Raw genomic sequence first — 18,744 nt, 5'->3', positions numbered from 1 at the left:
TTATATTTAAAAATGCATGAGTCACATGTAATTCGATAATTAAGTATAATTTTTGCAGGGATAATAAATATATCATGGATATTCATTAATTTTCACCGGGAATGATTTTTCTTTTGCATCATAAGTTCAACTATTGTTTATAATTGGATTAGTAATCAAATCTACTTTATAAATTAACTAGTTACTATGTATGTACATTTTTAGTTTCGTATATTTAAAAAAAAAAGTGCTATCGTTCTAAAATGTTGATATTCAAGTAAGATGGGATTATATTTAATTTGAAATTTAGAGACAGTTCCATGGAAGAAAGTTTTTATGATACTTAATTTCCTATGTGAAATTAAATGAACTTGATACTTTTCAAGAAAATTGGAAGGTGGTGTAGCTTAAAAGCAGGCATATTCTACCCGAATTTTACCCAGAAAATTGACCGAAGTCGGTCGGAAATTTCATATTTTTTTTTCCAGAAATTCAAAATTTCCAACCGAATTTGGACGAAAAATTCAATATGAAATCTGCAAAATCTTGAAATTTCCGACCGAAGTCGGTCAGAAATTACTTTTTAATTTATTTTACTATACCGACCGATTTCGGTCGATTTACTATAATTTACAAGGAATTATAAAATTATTATATATTTAAAATATTGACCGATGTCGGTCGCTATTTGAAAAATAATAAAATAAAAATTTAAATTAATACCGACCGAATTCGTTCGGTATATTTATCTTTGTTGTCAGTCAACACATTGAATTAACCGATCGACTACGATCGGAAAATTGCGACCATCTTCGGTCGCAATGCGTTAGCGACCATTATTTTTTTAACTAATTAAAAGCGTCGGAAATCAGTTATTTTTTCTCAAATTTCGACCGATGTCGGTCGGTATTCTTGGACGAAATTAGGCATTTTTCTAGTAGTGATAATTGAATAAAATATTCCAAATGGTAATTGGTAAGTCATGCCTCTCAAACACATGACTTATTTTAATAATTTGATATGTGAGTAAATTGTGATACGTGATCAGTTTTCCTTAATTATTTTTACTTTTTTTGCATTCGTTTAAAAATTGACAACTTATTTACTGTAAAATATTAATTCAACATGAGTCATTTTAGAGCTTTATGTTGTTACTTATCATTTTCATTCTAGGAGCTATAAGACGAACTTATCATTCCTAATTTTAAAAGACCAAAAAATCACTTTATCAATTTGAAGTAAATTAGTTCTATTTCTCAAATAGTAAAAGAAAAAAGAAAAAAAAGAAAGTTAAATGACAATATTGGACACATCATCCCCAACTTTACTTCACACACTAGGGAATAATTAGATAATTCAATTAAATTTTTCAGATCCCCGCTTGTTTACCCACGTTCAGAAGTTATGAAATCAACTAGGGCTCAATTCTCGCGCCTCTAACTCAGGAAATCTTTCATAGAGCAAGTGGCGGGCGCCCTCTCTTCATCATATTCTCTACAGGGCAAGTCGCCACAATCCGAACAACAAAGGTTTGTTCTTCGTCATATATTCCCCTTTCCTTTTTCATGATGCTTGGTTTTGTTTGGGTACAAAGAGATTCTCGTATACTAATTCCTCATCTTAATCTGGTTCTAAATCCTAAACAGTTTTGTTTTGTTTCCAAGTTGTCAACGAACAGATGGATTATGGTTTCGATTATACGTTTGAACAATTGAACAGTCCCGAGGTCTGAGGCTGAGAACCTTTTTACTTATTAGAAAATTTTTGTAGGGGTTTCACTTCAATTTACATACAATTTCATCCAGAAAATTCCTAATTCTTAATTTTAAAATATCATTGAATCTCTTGTATCTTATCATTTGCACAGGTCACAGGTTAAGATGGTGGCAAACGGATAGATCTTATGTCTAGGTGAAGTAAATTTCCAACTCTTGTTTACTTTGATGATATAATTTCTATAGATGAGTTCAATTTATAATTTTGGTTTATTCGAGATCTTTTTGAATGGCATTTTTTCTGTATAAGTAAAATCTGGATGCAGTTTCTTCAACGAGTGTTATACTTGCATTCTAGATTTTCTCCCGAAATTTTATCTTTATTTCTCTGTTAGAATGCACAGAATTATATAAATTTTGCTCCTCTTTGTTTTTCTTTTCTTTGCTATAATCTTATTACCACTACACTAGAATCTTTTCTTATATCAAGCGAATTCAACAATTCATATATACCTAAACTTTTTTTTTACCCTATTTATGTATTATAATTTTTCGGCAAAGGGGATTAATTTGAATGCCCTTGGCTCCCTTTAGCTCCACTACTGCTCACCACTATAAAATAACAAAATATGATTTACTTTTCTTGTGCTAGACTCTTTTATTTAGCTTTTTGGTGCCTTACAGAGCTCCGAACCTGCTTTGGCATGTAAGGTAACATGATCTCATTCTTCATATGAAATGATTAATGGAATATCTTTAACAAGAAAAATTCTAAAGGGTTTTCTAGGACTAGATCATGCTCTCTGTTATAGCACATTTGTTGAAGATAGTTAATGTCAATTTGGAATCTGCTTTCCAACAATTGAGTATCCAGCAACCAAGTATGACTAAAATTTTATGACATTTCTTAGCTAGATGGAATGATGGCTTGTTCAGTAGTTAGTAGGACTTTGGATATCCAAATTTAGGCTAATATTTTGAGCCACAATGTGGAGAAAGTCATCTTTTTAATATGGCTTGCAATTTAGATATGATCTTATATATCCGTCTGGAGAGCGATGTTGTGAAATCCATTGTTAATGATGTGTGTAGAAACAAGCAAATGGAGAACATTAAGCTATAATCTTAAATCTAAATATTGGGATACATAACTTGAGATGGACTTGCTGTTGCATCTAGCATGTTGGGTAATTTCTTTTCCCTTTTCAATATTCACTTATACTCTTTCCTCTATTATAATACTCTTGTCTTTGCTAGTTCTTTATCTAGATTCTCCTTCTATGTGACTCAATCGATCCTTCTAGCAGTTTTATTAAAATTTCTCACCTATACTACTGTTAATCATACGTACGATCTGTTTGGAGAAAAATTTGAGTGATCTTTTGCTTGTTGGTTTGGCTGATGAAGTTAGAGTGTGAATAATGTAGAACATTAAAAATGACATAGTAGTTAGTTGGAACATCATTCTGTAATCTCAACTGTGAAGGTTTACAGATGGTTCTATAGATCAACAAGGTCTAGGAATTTTATCCTTGGGTTGCAGGCTATATTTCTGATACTAGAGTAGGCTACAAGTTATAGCTTTGTTAAGTTCAGAGGTGGTCTTACTGCTAGTCTTGCCATTGCAAGTCTTCTCATTCCAAGATAAAGAGGGTGCTTGGAGGATTTTATATAATGAAATCAAGATAGTTAGGAGAATAAATGGGGAGCTTATGTTGATTGTTCAAACTGTGCCCGAGATTATCGAAGTGGTTGGCAATGCATGCGCAGAGCAAGTATTAGACTTGAATGAGGATGGTGAAAAGGAGAAAGTTAAATTAGTACTAAAATTAGTGTTTACTGAGGTAATGTCAGCAAGGAAGGATATGATTGCTGAAGTGATAGCCAAGCTGATTAGTCGCCTACACATAAAAAATCAGGCAAGGCAGCTGACTGAGAAATAACAAGTGGTCCTAAGACTCGAGAAGCAGTATCCAGCTGATGTTGGTGTCTTGGCTGCATTCTTGTTAAATTATGTAAAACTCAAATCTGGTGAAGCTTTGTATTTAGGGGCAAATGAACCTCATGCTTATATATGTTGTGTTTGTGTTGAAATCATCGCAACATCAGACAAGGTGGTATGTGCTGGCTTAACTCCAAAGCACCGGGATGTTATAACTCTATGCTCAATGCTCACTTACAGACAGGGTTTTCCTGAAATTCTGAACGGTACTGCAGTAAATCCACACACTATGTGGTTCGTCCCTCCTTTTGGTGAATTTGAGGTCGATCGTTGTATTCTTAATTCCCAAACAATCAACCCTGAATTCCCTGTTATTCCTGGTCCCTCTATTTTTTTGGTCATAGAGGGAGAGGGAACAATGAACACATCATCAGACGAGGTTGTTTGTGAAGGTGACGTCTTATTTGCACTAGCAAACACCAGCATTACAGTTGCAACATCTTCTGGTTTGTACTTATATAGAGCAGGAGTAAGCAACAACTTTTTTGAGAAGTGAGAGTTGTGCTACATCTGCTATAATTGGCCGATCCAACCTTGTAAGTCAATTGTTTCTTATATTCACACAAGTATATGCTTTTATGTGAAAAGATAGACTATGGAATTTATGTCTTCAATACAATGAAACTCTTTTTCCATTTTATTCATTCATCTTTTTTTATTTTAAAAAAATTTCATATCATGTTGATATTTAATTTTATTTTGTCATTTCAGGTCATATGCTATGATGTTCAGAAATTTGACATGTGGAAGACTTCACTATGATAAAGAGTTAGAGAAACTGTTATGCGTTGTGTATCGTCTATTATCGTAGTAGCTATTACCCGTTGTTGGACACAAAGTGACACTAATAACTATTAGATTAGAATAGTTTACTTTTTGTTGTTGTTGATACATTTAATGAAATGTATTAGTATTATTTTTGAATCTAAATAGGCATAACTGCTTTGTTTGGAAAGTTCCTTATTCATTTTTATTGGCAATAAAAAAGTTGTTAAATATACTATTTGTCATAGAACAACCTTATTATCAATAATATATTTCATTATATGACCATGAATTAATATTGTATTTTATGACAATTGTAAGTGTCACTAATTATGACACTTTATGGCGACAATTTTGTATTGTCGGTAAAAGCAATTTTTTTAGCGACGACATGATAGTTTTCAACTACAAAATTGCAATTCATTTTTGTAAAAGCAAAGTCGTCACTAATTTATTCATTTAGGGACGAAATATTTTTTTGTATATAAAATATCGTCTTAATTAGTGACGAAATCATGTTTTTTTCAGCTATGAAATACATGTAACTTTAGAGACACTTAACTTTGTCACTAATTGAATTAAATAATTAGTGACAAGGTAGTTTCGTCGGTATTAATAATTTTTTTAGTGACGAAAACATATTATCACCTACAAATTTTCAATACTTTTTCTGACAAACAAATTCGTCTTAAATAATGTGCATTTGGGGACGAAAAGAAGAGTTTCGTAGCTAATCTATCTTTATTTAGCGACGAAACACTAAGTTGTCTTTGTATACTTTTAGTGACCCACTTTTAAGGACGAATAATTGACAAAAATGTTTTCGTCGCAAAAGATCTTTTGTGACGAAATATGGATTTTAAGTGACGAAATAAAATGTAACCGATAACCAAATTTGTTGTAGTGCCTCTTCTGCAACAGAAGAAGAAAGAAGCAAATTGTAATTAGCAGAATTCCTGACCGAACAATTAGCCCTAATTTCACCTTGTGTCCCAGTCAACACATTTAGCTGCCCCATCTTGATCATAGAATTTACAAATTCCTCAAAGAAAAGTGACTCATTAATAGCAAAACTCGTGACAATGCTTCGAGTTCTTCTATCCGTGTACAAATCTTGATCCGATGTGAATAGGATTCATGAGATCAACGTAGTACTTGTTATCGAACTTGTTAGGTGATGGAATGTCTAGGACAGTCGTGTTCGTGGAGTTTGAGGTTGGACAAGTGTTTTTAAGGTTGTTAGCAAAGGTTTTATCCATGGAGGGATCTTGGTTAGGGTAAAGTCTTTCAGTGAAAGAAGTGCAATGACCAATGCCTATGGTGTGGCCACCAGAAAGTGCAACAACATCAGTTGGGATGAAGTTTTTGGTGGCAAGTGAAGTTAGAATGGCACTTGTGTTGAATGAAGGAGGTGGAAGGTTGGCTAGGGTTTCATTTCTTGTTGCAAAATTGAGTCCATCCCTTCTTCCTAAAGGTAGATCATAGTCAGGGCCACCAGACTGCATTATTATCCATGAATAGAAATGTTAATTACTTCATGTTAAGCCTGATGAGTTCTTTAATTTCAATACCAAGGATACTTCGAAAATATTTGCATAATCAAATAAGCTTATAAGATCATGATTATATGAATATTTATGATAAAATATTACTCCCTCAGTCCCAATTTATGTGGCCAAGTATGAATTTCGAGAGTCAAAGTAATTCTTTTATATACTTTTAGATATTTTGGATTGTTAATTATTGTACTTAATATTTAACAAATATATATATATATATATATATATATATATATATATATATATATATATAGAATTTTTAAGTTTATATATATATATTTTGTTTCAAGAAACTTAAAAATTCTATGTTTCAATTCATCGTCAAAATTAAGAAGTTTGACTCTCGGAATCTGAGGTCCGCCAAATAAATTGGGACGAAGGGCGTAATTGATAACCTGATAAAAATAATGATTCCATAAAACTTATTTGATGCCGTTATTAATTGTCACGTGAAGAACACTGTCCTATTAGTTCTTAACTTTTTTATAAGAATTAAACAATAGCAATTCTTTACTTCATGGCGAGGGGAACTAATTAACGCGGAGTCTTATATTTGAAAAATATATAAAAAGAAAATTCTATGAGAAAAGAAACGAGAGGACATAGTACGGAATCTAAATGGTAACTTTTTGGACTCAAAACACGTTTCTATAGTTTAAAAAAAAAAGGTCACTTTTCTACCTAAAATACGATATTTAATAACGGCATCAAATAAGTTTTATGGAATCACTAATACCGCGTTTTACATATAACGCTGTAATGTATTACACTGGGTCTTGCCCACGGCTGCTCCAGACAGTGCAATCTCATTGGTTCCTTACAGTATTTCAAAAATACATATACACCTGGCTTAAAATCAGTGAATCTAAGGGCCCCAATAAAGGGCCCCACTCTCTTCCTTTTCCTTTTTTGTCAAAGCTACAATTGTTCTTATTTAATGTAATTTCATCTACTCCAACCCATAAAAACTTTTATACCTTTAATTTTGATGGCTTTTGGGTCCCAATCATTTTTAAAAAATTTCTATCAGTAAATATTTTCGAAGACAGATTTGGATTTACCTCTTTAACTTTTAGGAATTAATTGAGGATATCTATTTGACTGTAGTAGTACTACATTAATCCCACTAATAATTTACTTGCTAACGAACTTTAATCACTTTGGATTTTATATAATATTTAGTTGAACTGGAAAATAATATATTGAATTTCAAGTAGAAAAATGGTATTCGAAAGCTGAAGTTGTGTTTATATATTAATTTTACTAGAAACAAAAATTCAAGATTTACAAGTGAAAATTATTATTTCACTTGAAATAACACATTGATATAATGTGACGTTAGATAGTACTTGTAAAAAAATTGTATCACCAATGAATACGTAATGGCATGAGGTTAAGGCAGATACACTAATTTTGTTATTAAATGACTTTTCAATTAGTAAATTTCAGGTTGAAAAAATGAGATTACAATACTTATATTTGATTTGTTCAAATTAAAATTTACATTCTATGACAAAATACTTGATAATTTTACTATTCATGGGTCGTCCTTGTCCAGGCTATGCATTCTCATTGACTCCCACAAATGATTTATCGCAACTGCTTTATTAACTTTCATGTGTGTTTACTATTTACAGAAATATTGTTACGTGTATTTAAGTAATGGCACATATACTTCCTTTTAATTTTATGGTGGGCTTGATCTCTTTGACGATTGCCATTAGGCATTTTTACACAGTTTCTTATCTAAATCCACTGCACTTTTGAAAAATGGGATCACGATTTGAGGTGAAATGAAAATATTTACTGATAGGAATTTTTTAAAAATGATTGGGACCCAAAAGCCATCAAAATTAAAGGTATAAAAGTTTTTATGGGTTGGAGTTGATGAAATTATATTAAGAGCCTGTTTGGAAAGCCACCTTGGAATTGGATTTGGGTGTAATTACACAGTTTGGCATGTTTGTCTGGCCAAGTAATTACTTGGTCGGCATGGAATTGGGTGTAATTGGAGGGGTGCAATTACACTCTCCAATTCTCAAGGGGGAGGTGAGAATTGGTGGTAATTACACTGTGTAATTACAAGGTTACTTTTTATTTTCTTTATAACTTTTATTTCTATTTTTTTAATTTTATTTTTACTTTTAATTTTTTTTTTGAAATTTTAAAATATATTTTTCTTTGTACATTATTTATCTTTTATTTCTCTACCTTTACTTCTTGTGATCCCATGTAATTGCTTATGTTTTATTTATTATTTATTTTGTTATTCTATTTTTTGAAACTACACTTCCTAATATTAGAAATAATGAGTCATTAACAAACTTGGCATATAATGAGTGATGCAATTAAAGTAAAATTTTATTTTTAAATATGATTATAAACTTATCATGTTTCCTAATCTTAAGTTGTAGTGGAACTTACTATTATTATGTTGGAATTTGACATATGTTAAACTATTTTTTTTTTGTGTGTTTTAAAATTGTGTTGTATTCATGGTTCCAATTTATTTGTTTTAGTAGTATTGGCTCACATTGCATATTGTTCATTTTTTTTTTAGTTATAATTGATAGATTAGTTTTGTCAAACATTTGAATAATGTTATGACATTATATTTATATATATTAATTTATTTTATCAAATATGAATTCCATGATGTTCTTACAAAACATACGTTTTTAGTTTTGTAAGTATCTAAACTAAATATTATTAATTTAAAAAATATATATACATATATATATATATATATATATATATATATATATATATATATATATTATTTTTTACAATTATTAATTATAAATATATGATTACTAATTAATATACATTCACGAAAAAATATACATCTTAAATACCAAATATAATATCATTTACACTTATAAAAATTTATAGGCATATATTTATTATACTAACTTTTAAGTTTGATAATTACTTCATTTAAAATTTAATCTAACTGTGTAATTACACTTGTGCAACCAAACAGTAAACTTGTAATTACACTGTAATTACACTATGACAAACAAACAGGTCATTGTAATTACACCACTGTGTAATTACTAGGCTGTGTAATTACTACCCTAGTAATTACACCAATTCCAATTACCTGGTGGCTTTCCAAACAGACCCTAAATAAAAACAATTGTAGCTTTGACAAAAAACGGAAAAGGAAGAGAGTGGGGCCCTTTAGTGGGGCCCTTAGGTTCACTGATTTTAAGCCATGTGTATATGTATTTTTGAGATACAGTAAGAAACCAATGAGATTGCACTGTCTGGAGCAGCTGTGGGCAAAACGCAGTATAATACTGCGTTATATGTAAAATGCGGTATTGTACTACGTTTTACTTTAACGGCTAAAATTTCGTTAAAGTAAAACACAATATAATACCGCGTTTTAGGTAAAAAAAGTAACTTTTTTTTAAATTGTAGAAACGTATTTTGAGTCGAAAAAGTTGTCATTTAGGTTTCGGACTCTTGTATTAATGGAGTGACAGTCTAGCTAAAACCTATTGACATTGACATTTGAATGCGAACATTATTGAGAAGTGATACTTGGCAATTGTTTGAGGCTTTTGTACTACGTCCAACTGTTTGAATTATTTGTCATAAATTTATCACATTGAACAACTTTAGAAAAATGTTTCTGGGTTGTTTGGCCACGAAGTTTTAACAGTCTTTATCGAATCGTACTATATTATATCGGAGAGTCATATTTGTAAGAGGTTTTATATCTTAATCTAGTTTGAGTCCGAGCTTATCCAAAACCTTTTAAACAAGGATCTCAAACATCCTAAAAGATATAGGTCAATTTTCGACGACTACAAAGTGTTTTCTTTAAAAAACAATTCTCTTTCATCTCATAATTAAGTTCACAAAAAAATTTAAAGCTAACTTTAGTTAAAAGTCTTCAAAGAAAAAACTTTAGTTATATGTTAAAAGAATATTTTGTACCAAGTGAAATTGGGATCCTCATATAGAATTGATGTTATTAGGGGTGTGCATGGACCGGGTTGGTTCGGCCAAACCAATTATATCGGTTTGGATTGGTTCGGTTTTGTCGGGTTTTTCGGGTTTTCGGGTTTTTTTGTTACATGAATATTATTTCAATCTTACGTTATTAAAATTATAGATAAAGCTTTGATAAGTGAATATATGTTTAGTAAATATGGAAAAAATTGACAAACATATGATCTATTAAAATATTCTAATGGGAGAAATTTTTTAGTAACACATGATAGTTATTTTCTTAGTCGTCTAACAATAACTTTTTGTTAATTTACGCTTTCAAGGTTAATACATGAGAGGATCCCAAATATTTCTACATTTTCTAAAGAAAAATCACTACAAAGTCTTAAAAATATAAATAAAATTTATATATTTATATGTCGGTTTGGTTCGGGTTTTTTTACTCAATACCAAACCAAGTCAAATCAAACCTAGTTGGGTTTTTTAATCGGTTTGGTTTGGTTTTTCGGTTTGGTGCGATTTTTCGGTTCGGTTTGAACACCCCTAGCTGTTATACCAACTTCTGAGCAATCTAGCCGAACTTGGATCGTTATATGTACACTAGTCTTACCATTAATTTGATCTGTTAGACCTAACAAATTAATATATATTTGAATGCATTCAAAGTTTCAGACTATCTCACATTAAAATATCTTTGGTCTTGACTAAGACCTGTGCTTATATTTAAAATATTATAAAAATCATCCGTGTAAATGGAATATTACAATTATAAGTTGGCATCTGATTAATTTAGATTAAGAGCTTTTCTTAAAAGAGAAAAAGTTTATCGCAGAGAATATGTGTATTAAATCAATAAATGTCATGATATGCTGATAGATCTATGTTTATTATAACCTAAACATGATAAATTAGCTAGTACGATTTGGAATGCGAGTAAATTTTACTATGTAAACTTACTAAGAAAACAGAGTCGCGTCCTGTCTTAAAGTCAAGTTGGGAGGTGCATCTTTCTCACTTGGTCCACTCGCTGAACCATCTAATAGTACTGATCCGTCACAACCCTATGTGTATAAAAAATGGCACATAATTATCTTGTAATAAAAAAAGAATATAGTGAATTTAAATTTTGTTTATCTAAAAGTCAGGACTGTGCGAATAAAAATTCCTTAAGGAATAGGAATAAGTTGGAGTTTGTATATGATAGTTATCATGACTTTATATTGAACTGTTTAAGTGCAATGTTACAACTTCACTGAAAACTTTAATAAGTTCTCTCTTATGTCTTTTCTTGTTTCAACATCTCCAATCCACCTCAAAGTTTTACTAAAGAAAATCAAATGTAACCAACTAAACTTCATTGATCAGATTATATTTCCATTATATTGGTGAAAGAATTTAAGTTATAACTTACATATACTGACCGTATAGATTTTTTATACTATTCGTGAAGTAATTACTTTATAAGTGACTTGAATGTATAAATAATTTTTTTTAATCATGGCGTACGATTTAGAGTTAGGTAAATACCTGGACAAAACAGTCATGGAAGTGAAGGCGAAGAAGGCCGGCAGCCTGGCCAATATCCTGCCAGAAAACCTGCCGGAGGCGGCTTCTGATGATGGATTCAGCATTGGGGCAAATGGAGTCATAGAAAGTCCATGAAAGACCCTTCACAATTGGTTGCGTACCTTGAGCTTCTGTTTGATGAATGTGGACTGAAAGTAAAGCAGAAATGATCAGCACAAGTGAAGAAGCAAAAGAAGAAATTGAAGACATTATTGCTGATCTTTTGTGGTTAATTATTGCTAAAGGTTCACATTCACTACGGTTTATTTATAGCTGGAACGGAGTTACTCCCTCTGTTTCCATTTACCCTATGTTTGGATCATTGTTACCCATCGTTTAATAGAGTATCATATTGTACTGTATTATATCGTTTTATGAATACAATTAATGTTTGGATAGACTGTATTGTTTGTGTTGTTAAATAATATTTTGTTGTTTGGTTTGACTGTATCGTACTGTACTGTAACTGATAAGTATACTAAAATACCCTCATTCATTTTAAATATTTAATATATCAAGACCCTTGCGGTTCGGCCCTTCCCCGGACCCCGGACATAATGGGAGCTTAGTACACCGGGCTACTCTCTTTTTTCTTAATTTAATTTATCAAGAATTACACATAAATATTATTTAAGAAAACTCCTTTGTACTACTTTATCACCGAGTATGTCTTATATATAAGTTAAGAAATTAAATTCATGCAAGTCCTATCGAAATTAGTGGAACAGGTTAATAATATTAAAAATAATAATAACTGTACTACATTCATAATTAGATCACAATAACAAAAAAAAATAAAAATAAAATGTTAAGTAGACTCCATTCAGAATTTAGATCATAAGTAATATTTCCTAACAACATGACATATCATCCATAACTTAAAGTATATAACATAAAAGTTTTCTAACAACGTGACATATAATCAATAATGAAATACTCATATCCATAATGAAGAGTTTGGAAGCGGCAGAAGGAACAGGATTTTCACGTTATTAGACTTCACGTATATAGGTTATATTTGGGATGCTGCCTTTGAGAATTTATATAGGTTATTAGACTTCACGTAGAATTCTATTATAGAATTATATGAGAAAGAGACTTTGCTAAAATAGGAAAGCAGTGCTTGAACTGTTTGTGTCACCAAAAAGAGTTCGAATTGAAGACCAATCTGGAAATCTTACTCCGAGGAACATGCAAAGTGAGACAAGCAAAGAGGAAGCAGATCCATCGCGGAGTAGGGACAAATTGAAGATAATTGCAGCTACACCTACAGCTACTCAAGCTTCTGGAAGTGGATCTGGAATGGGAAAGCTCAAGAGCAAACCAGCAAGACCAACAGCAATGGAACAGTACCGTGCAATACTGGTACAGCTGAGAACAACAAAAATGATGCTCCAACGGATGTCAAATCGAACCAATCATGGGCAAATGTGGTCGCAGGTAATAAACTAGCTATGAAGGGTATGAATCTGCAATTTTTGGCTCCAATTGTTCAAAATGGAGAGAAAATAGCAAAATTAGAAGCTGAGGATGTCGAGTAGGAGACTGAAAAATGGAGATCTGCAATTGTTCTGTACGTGATAGGGGATTCGCCTACCATTGGAGCTATGGAAAGGTTTCTTAGCTCAGTGGGTAAGTTCTCAAGGAGGCCACAGATTTACTACCATAATGAGGGATATTTTGTGATTAGATTCAGTAACCTGGATGAAAGGGACCAAGTATTATACTCTGGACCTCATACAGTGAATAATAAGCCTATAATTATGAAGGCTTGGACTGAAGATTTCAATGTTCATGATGAGGTGTTGAAGACTATTCCACTATGGGTAAGGTTTCCCAATTTGCCTCTTAATTGCTGGAGCATGAAAGCACTAAGCAAGATAGGAAGTATTTTGGGGAATCCATGTATGCAGATGAATGTACCACTGGGACAATGAGGATCTCATATGCACGAATGTTAATTGAAATGGATATAATCAGACCTCTGCCTAGAAGTGTGAAAGTCCAGGACCCTAAAGGGAAACTAATTCAACAAGAGGTAGTCTATGATTCGGAACCAACATTTTGTTCTAAATGTTTGAAAATAGGACATGATTGTGCTGTGATAAAAAAGGAACAACCCCAAAGAATGGTCCAACAAAGGAAAGTAGCTACAGGCAAACAGGTATGGCTAAGAACAGACAGGAATGGAACAAATGAAAAGAAAGAAACAGATCAAAAGGAAATAATAGAAGCAGCCAAACATGAAGATTCTGAACCAGTAAAAAAAGAAGTGCAAGGAAGGGATGAAGGGTGGATTACAGTACTTGAAAAATCAGCAGCAAGGGCATCTAAGGCTAAACAAAATGAAGAGCAGGGAGCTGCAGGACAACAAGGGTCTCAAAGCTTGCACAACAGCATCAATTGTGATGTACCAGGTACAAGCAAAATACAAATGAGCAGACTAGGGGAACAGGAGATGTATTATAAACCTCTTTTTATACCAATATGAGTGTGATAACTTGGAATATTAGGAATTTGAATAAAACTTATAAGCAAAAGGAGGTGAAAGAGTTCATAAGAAGTAACAATAAAGCTATCATAGCATTGGTTGAACATAGAGTAAAGGAGCATAAAGCAAATGATATAATTAAAAAAAATAGCACATGGTTGGCAATGGATATCAAATGCTAGTCCAAACAATAAAAGTAGAATATGGATACTATGGGATCCTAGAATTTATAAGTTTGATATGGAAGAGGCTGATGAGCAGTTGGTACATGGGCATATTAGTATCTTATTAAAGGCAATCACATTTGGCTTCTCAGCAATATATGGGCTACATACTATAAAAGATAGGCTAAGCTTGTGAGGAAGTTGAGGCAAATTCACAGTATACAACAGGGACCCTGGCTAGCAATGGGAGACTATAATGCTATCCTTCAGTCACAGGATAGACAACATGGTAATGAGGTACAAGATACAGAAACTAGAGATTTCAAGGAGTTTCTGCTTGATACAGGAATGCATGAACTTCAGTATGTGGGAAGGGACTATACATGGACTAATAATCACACTTATAGTAGAATAGATAGGGGTTTGGTAAATGCTAATTGGATGATGGTGATGCCTAATATGAAAGTGCAGGTACTAGAGCCACTAGTATCTGATCACTCACCACTAAAACTAATGATATCACAAGTGCAGGGGAGGAAGAGTAGGCCATTCAGATTCTTAAATTGTATAGCTGATCATCACCAATTCCTATAGAAAGTGGAACAAGCCTGGGAAGAAGGGAGTACTGGTGGTATGATGCAAATAGTATGGAACAAGCTGAAGAGGGTAAAGGAGATTATAAAAGAGATCAATACAAAGCATTACAAAGGAGTAGAAGAGAGAATAAAAAGAATCAGGGAGGAGCTCCAGTCTACTCAGGAAGAAATGAGTTTTAAGCTACAGAGATAAGACCTAATTGAGAAGGAAAAAGCACTAAAGGGTGATCTAGAAAAATGGATACTGATTGAGAAAAGCATATACAGGCAAAGATCAAGAGTGCAATGGCTAAAGCTGGGAGATTCAAACTCATCCTACTTTTTTGCTCAGATGAAGAACAGAAGTAATTTGAATGGAATTCAATTTCTAACAAATGACATGGGGGTCCAGCTAGTGTTGGAAGATGATATTGAGGCAGAAATCTTGGGGTACTATAAGAAATTATTGTGCTCAAGTGCAGAAAGTCTTCCGGCTATTAATCCAAAAGATATGAAAATAGGACCAGTATTGAGTAGGGAACATCAAGTGTTGCTTATCAAGCAAGTATCCAAGGAAGAGATATGGAAAGAAATGAAGGATATTAATGATCTTAAAGCCCCTGGATATGATGGATTAAATGTTGTCTTCTTCAAGAAATTCTGGCCAATCATTGGTCAGGAAGTGATAATGGCTGTACAGGAGTTTTTTGAGTCAAACCAAATGTTTAGACCTATCAACTGCACTGCCATTACCTTAATCCCTAAAGTTAGGAATCCTGCAAGTATTAAAGATTATAGGCACATCTCATATTGTACAGTCTTGTACAAAGTGATATCAAAGATCCTTACCAAGAGGCTACAAAGTGTAATAAATTTTCTGATTGACAGTTCACAAGCAACTTTTGTTCCTGGCAGAGTAATCACACACAATATTATTCTGAGCCATGAACTTGTGAAAGGATATGGGAGGAAAAGGGTATCACCTAGATGTATGATGAAGCTGGATATGCAAAAAGCCTATGACTCAATAGAATGAGATTTTATGAAGCAGATATTACATGCATTAGCCTTTCCAGAATAGTTTGTAAGATGGATCATGACATGTATGAGATCTGTGACTTATACAATCATGATAAATGGTGCATTAACTAAGCCATTTGATGCTAGGAAGGGATTGAGACAAGGAGATCCTCTTTTACCATTTATATTTGTGCTTGCAATGGAGTATCTGACAAGGAAATTAAAGAAGCTGGCTGAGATCCCAAATTTCAACTTCCACCCCAAGTGTGCCAAGATGCAGATCATACAACTTAGTTTTGCTGATGATCTCTTATTGTTTTGCAGGGGAGACATTGGATCAGTCAAACTATTATTCCAATGCTTTATGGAGTTCTCAAAGGCATCTAGACTGATGATTAATAAAAACAAAAGCTCATTGTTCTTTGGAGGAGTCACACATGAAGAGCAGGAGGAGATCCTAGAATTTCTAAGAATTCAGAGAGGTGCTCTACCAGTCAGATACCTTGGTGCACCACTGAGTTCCAAAAGAATCTCCATAGCACAATGCCAACCACTCATTGATAAAATAATGGGAAGAATTACTTCATGGACTGCCAAGTTCTTGTCTTATGCAGGAAGGATTCAACTCATAAAAAGTGTCCTGTTCTCTATCCAAACATACTGGGCCCAAATCTTTGTTCTGCCAAAGAAGATTATAAAAATAATTGAGGCAATATGCAGAAGTTTCCTATGGACTGGGCAGGGTACAATTTCAAAAAAAGCACTATTAGCATGGGAGAAAATATGTATGCCAAAGTCAGCAGGTGTTTAATGTCATGAACATAGCAATTTGGAACAAAGCTGCAATATGCAAGCAATTTTGGAACTTATGTAAGGAGAAAAAGAAATTGTGGATACAGTGGATGCATGGCTACTACATAAAAGGAAGAAACATCTGGACAATACAGTTAAAGCAAACTTCATGGATGGTAGGTAAAATCATGAAGGCAGAGAAGACTATGATGGATGCTGGTTACAGCCATGATGATATCACAAACATGAATAGCTGCTCTATTAAACAAATTTACCACAGGCTGCGAGGTACATTTGTGAAAGTAAGCTGGAGGAAAATAGTTTTCCACAATGGAGGGTGTCCTAGATGGAATTTATTGCTTACTATGACTGCTCATAGAAGACTATACACGAAGGATAGATTGCAAAGATGGGGAATATCAGTTGATCAAGACTGTATTTTATGCAATGGTGATAAGGAAACCATACAACATTTGTTCTTTGAATGTCCGTATGCAAAAGCACTGTGGAGCAAACTCTTAGCATGGCAAGGCATTGGTAGACCAGTACAAGGATGGGATGAAGAGCTAAAATGGGCAGAGCAATAGGCCAAAAGGAAAAGTGCAACAACTGAGTTATACAAAATGGTGTTGGCAGCTGCATTTTACTACGTGTGGCAGGAAAGAAATGGTCGAATATTTCAGAACAAGACAAGAGGATGGGAGACAGTGTGCAAAGTTGATAACTCAAGAAATACACTGTTGTAGCAACAAGAAAGTAGAGAAAATTTTGCAGATTTTAAATTGGTATCCAATGTAATAGATGTATATGATAAATAGGTGGTGCGGGGAGAAGTTAGCATGATAAGTAAATATGTAAGGGTTTGATTTACTTTGTAAATATTTTCCCTGGTAGATGAAAGAATTAATTACCAAAAAAAATAAATAAATAAAAAAGGTAAAGGGTAAAATAGAATTATAAAGTAATAAGTTAGGGGATAATTAGAAAGAAAAATAGGAAACGAGCCCACCACATCAAATCGGTTGTTTCAAAAAATGGGACTTATCATTGTCGCGCAACAATGGATTTAACAATATAATACAATCAATTTTAACTAAACAATCAAAACAAACACTGTTCTGGAAAAATAATACAATATGATACAATGGGTAACAAGCATCCAAACAAGTTGTTATGCATTCTACAAATAGTTATTCTTAATTACTCCCTCCCTTCACTTTTACTTGTCCAATATTTTAAAAACAAATTTTTATTTTTACTTGTCACTTTCCCCTATCAAGAGAAAAATAATTTAGTTTTCTTGTTTTGCCCTTAGCATTAATAACTCATTTCAAATCCATTATAACTATACACCAATTAACATGGGTATCATGATAAGTTATGTACTTTATTTATTATTTTTAAGGGGTATGGAAAGTCAATAATAGATAATTAAAAATAAACGGAGAGAGTATTGCTCCAGTATTTGTTATTTTGAAAAACTTAAAAGAGAATTAATTATTATTATTTTTCAAATTTACACTTAGCATTAGTGGCATGTCCCTTACGTACGTACCATAAACTTTGAAAAAATGGTTTTAAAATTGCCGCTTTTTACCATAATATCCTTCGTTTTTGTTCCAGAATATGTATCATAAGCATTGTCACGATCCAAGTTTCCTCCGTAAGATTTCATGGCGGCATCTAGTCTTTAAGACTAGGTAAGCCTAACAATTTCGGAAAAGAACTGAAATAACGGCTAAAATCTCAACATCAACATACAAATATATAACTGAAAATTGCCTCTCGGCATGTACAATTAAAATTTGCAAATCATAGAAGAAGAACTCCCAAAGCCTGGTAGTTATAAGCCACAAGCTCTAAGGAAGTACTAAACATCTCTATACATCAGAGTCTAAGAGAATAAAGGAAAATAACATAAATAGGATAGAGGGGGAGACTACGAGGTCTGCGAACATTGGCAGATATACCTTGAAGTCTCCAAGTAGCAGCCCAACACTCTACTATCGAGGCTGATGAGCTGTACCTGGGTCAGCACAAAAACATGTGCAGAAGTGTAGTATGAGTACACCACAACGGTACCCAGTAACTGACAAGGCTAACCTCGATAGAGTAGTGAAGAGGTCAGGTCAGGGCCCTACTGGAATATAAGA

At 32.9% G+C, this 18,744-nt stretch overlaps 2 pseudogenes; one reads left to right on the top strand and one right to left on the bottom strand.

The window, feature by feature from the left end:
- LOC109216406 lies at positions 1,658–4,192 on the top strand (annotated as a pseudogene).
- Positions 5,321–11,872, bottom strand: LOC109216401 (annotated as a pseudogene).

This window comes from Nicotiana attenuata, chromosome 2, assembly GCF_001879085.1.
Source record: "Nicotiana attenuata strain UT chromosome 2, NIATTr2, whole genome shotgun sequence".
NCBI classification, from domain to species: Eukaryota; Viridiplantae; Streptophyta; class Magnoliopsida; order Solanales; family Solanaceae; genus Nicotiana; species Nicotiana attenuata.
The sequence above is the reverse complement of the archived record's forward strand: the minus strand, read 5'-3'. Positions and strand labels throughout refer to the sequence as shown.